A 3,699-nucleotide genomic window follows, 5' to 3' on the forward strand; every position below is an offset into this window, starting at 1 on the left:
TAGACGGTGATTGTGTCTTCAAAGGCTCAAAGTGTCTAAGAAGCCTCACCTAGAAAACAACTAGTTTAAGCTTTCTAGATTAGCCTTTGTTAATTGCTTTAGTTAGATTTCCTTACGTCAATACTTGCCTAGTTTTGCTTAATTTACTTATGCTTATCTTTGTTTAAAGCTTTGATAAATTGCTTTAGTTGTTAAATAACTTTGCATAGTTTTCTTGCATAAAATTTGATTTCTCCATTCTCATTGTGTTCTAAGTGAATTACCTAAAGAAAGAATTGTGTGAAGATTTTGAGGGATAGTTTTTGGCTAAGGCAAGACTTGGTATTTAAGTAGTCCTTTGTGACTCACCTCTCTTACCTGGGAAGCTACCTTCATTAAATTTCCTCTTCTTTCTTAAAGTAAAGCATTTCTAAACACAAAGTTTTAGTCATGTCTTCTCACTCCTCTAAATCTCTTAAAAGTGATGTGAAATCGTTGAAATCTCTTTTAAAAAAACTTTCCAAGGATATTTAATCAATTTCATCTAAACAATTGGAGAATGAGGCCAAAACTAATGAATTGACTAAAGCAAAGGATGAAAAGTCTCAAATTTCAAAAAAATTACATTCTCATGCATATAGCTCTCAAGTTTATGATTCTTTTGGGGAAGAAAGTCTTAGGATAAATGAATATCATCAACCATCCCCTAGGAGAGCTAGAAAAGAGAGACAAGAAAACCTAAAGGAGGTTAAGGTAGAGCTACCTCATTTCTATGGAAAAGAAGATGTAGAAACATATCTATATTGGGAGATGATGGTAGAGCATTTGTTTGCTTACAACCATGTGAGTGAAGAAAAGAAAGTGCCCTTAGCTACCTTAAGTTTTCAAGATGATGCTATGTATTGGTGGAATGCCCTAAAAAGAGAGAGACATCTCCACAAGGACCCTCCCATTACAAATTGGAATGACATTAGGGGAGCCTTGAGATGTCGCCATATTCCCTCACTTTACAATAGGAAGTTGATGGACAAGCTCCAAAGACTTCATCAAAGAGATATGAGTGTAGAAGAATATTGGCAAAAGATGATGTCATATATTAAGAGGGCAAGGATTAACGAAGACAACCATACCACCATAGCTAGGTTTTTAAGTGATATGATTCCAATAGCAAGATAGAGATGATTCTTTGACATTTTATGGAATCAACTTGAGTTGGAGAAAAAATAGACACTTTTAATAGAATTGGATCAATGTTCTATGTTTCAAGAGCTCACCAAAACTTGCACCAAACACCAAACTCACATGGAAGATCTATCTATTGCCAATTGAATCGATTAAATTGAACAAGAAAGTAAAAACACCGTTTAAAAAGCTTAAGAATGGAAATGAACCGAACAAATCAAGCTAGAAAAGAGAAGAACCGAACATAAAGTGAAAAGGAAGCAAAACACCGAATAGAATGAAGCTACGACATGTTTAATAGTTCGTATAAGCATGGAAATGAAAAGGAAAAGATGAAGAAGAGATGAACTTATGAGGATGGAGAGCTTGGTTAATGGTCACGCCAGTTGAAGTGTGAAGGCTCCAAGATAAGTGAGCAAATTCCGCCACTTGAGAGAACCAAGGCACTCAAGATAAGACAAGGTAGAGGAGAAGACAAAGTTCTCACACAATTCTCTCTCAATTTGAGTAGAGTTTCTCTATAGCCAAATTCCAATCTGAATTGTGAAGGACCTAAGCCCTCCTTTTATAGGAGCAAGGGTCAGTCATATACAAAGCTTATTCTAGAAGCTACCTAAACTACTCCTACAAACACGCCCCCTACTAAGCTCACTCCCCAAGCTCACGCTCCCTACTAAGCTCACACCCCTAAGCTTCTATAATTTACTAAACTAAAGCCTAGATATGCTTTTAAAAAGAGGTGTCTAATGTTTCCCTCTAAGCACCTTTTATTACACAAGAAACTATAAAAAGAGAAAACAACCTTCCACTATTTCCTAATGCCTTGAACTTGCTCCTTGTAAGCCTATGAGGTGGGCTAATGACTCCTTGAGCGTCTATCACATGAGCCTCTACCTCTTCTTGTCCTTGATTATTGGCTTCCATTTTGTCTTGATCTTGATCTCCATCATACTCCCCGAGTTGGAGAGAATTCGACCACGAATTCTGGAGACCTACAGAAAAAGGAGTTAGATCACTGATATTAAATGTACGACTACCAAGGTATGTATCAGGCATATCTAACTCATAAGCATTGTTATTAATCCTCTCTAGGACTTGGAAAGGTCCATCACCACGAGGCATTAGTTTGGACTTCCTTTGAGTAGGAAAACGATATTTCCTCAAGTGAAGCCAAACCCAATCACCCTCATCAAATAACAGTGCTTTTCTCCTTTTATTGGCAAGTTCAGCACACTTGCCAACCTTCTTCTCAATTCTCATCTTGATGTCTTTATGCAAAGTTTTCACAAAAGAAGCCTTTTCATCCCCATCTTTGCACAAGACATCCTCAAGTATGGGAATAGGAAGAAGATCAAGAGGTGTTAAGGGGTTAAACCCATAGACAACCTCAAAAGGAGAATGTGAGGTGGTAGAATTTACTACACGGTTATAGGCAAATTCAACATGGGGTAGTAAATTCTCCCACACTCTAGGATTCCCGGAAATGAAGCATCTCAATAGTTGTCCCAAAGTTCTATTTACCACTTCGGTTTGACCATCGGTTTGTGGGTGACAAGTGGTAGAAAATAAAAGTTTAGTACCAAGCTTACCCCACAAGGTCTTCCAAAAGCGACTAAAGAACTTGGAATCTCTATCGGACACAATAGTTCTAGGAATCCCATGCAAACGCACCACTTCTTGAAAGAAGAGGTTTGCAATATGACATGCATCATCCACTTTGTGGCAAGGAATAAAGTGAGCCATCTTTGAAAAACGATCCACTACCACAAAAATGGAATCCTTTCCCTTTGATGTCTTGGGTAATCCTAAGATGAAATCCATAGATATGTCAACCCAAGGCATTGAAGGGATAGGGAGAGGAGTATATAAACCATGGGGATGCATCCTAGATTTAGCTTTGCGGCAAGCTATGCATTTATCACACAAACTATGAACATGTTTATGCATATAAGGCCAATAGAAATGTTCATGCAACACATCCAAAGTTTTAGCAACCCCAAAGTGACCCATCAAACCTCCCTCATGTGCTTCTCTAACAAGAGATAATCTAATAGAGCTTTGAGGAACACAAAGACGTTTTCCTTTAAAAAGAAAACCATCTTGTATAAAAAAATCTTTGTGTCCTCCTTTGAGACACTCTTGATAGATAAGAGAAAAATCAAGGTCATCATGATAAAGATCCTTAATGTGATCAAAGCCAAGAAATTGAGAACCCAAAAGATTTAGCAAGGCATATCTTCTAGAAAGTGCATCGGCCACAACATTGATTTTGCCTTGCTTATGTTTGATCACATAAGGAAATTGCTCAAGGAATTCCACCCACTTAGCATGCCTCTTGTTAAGTTTGTTTTGGCTTTTCAAATATTTAAGAGACTCATGATCACTATGAATCACAAACTCTTTAGGAAAAAGATAATGTTGCCAAGTAAACAAAGCTCTAACAAGGGCATATAATTCTTTATCTTATGTGGAATAATTGAGATGACTCCCCTTCAATTTCTCACTAAAATAAGCTATGGGGTGGCCCTCTTGAAGGAG

The sequence above is a fragment of the Phaseolus vulgaris genome, unplaced genomic scaffold (assembly GCF_000499845.2).
Source record: "Phaseolus vulgaris cultivar G19833 unplaced genomic scaffold, P. vulgaris v2.0 scaffold_29, whole genome shotgun sequence".
Taxonomy (NCBI): Eukaryota; Viridiplantae; Streptophyta; class Magnoliopsida; order Fabales; family Fabaceae; genus Phaseolus; species Phaseolus vulgaris.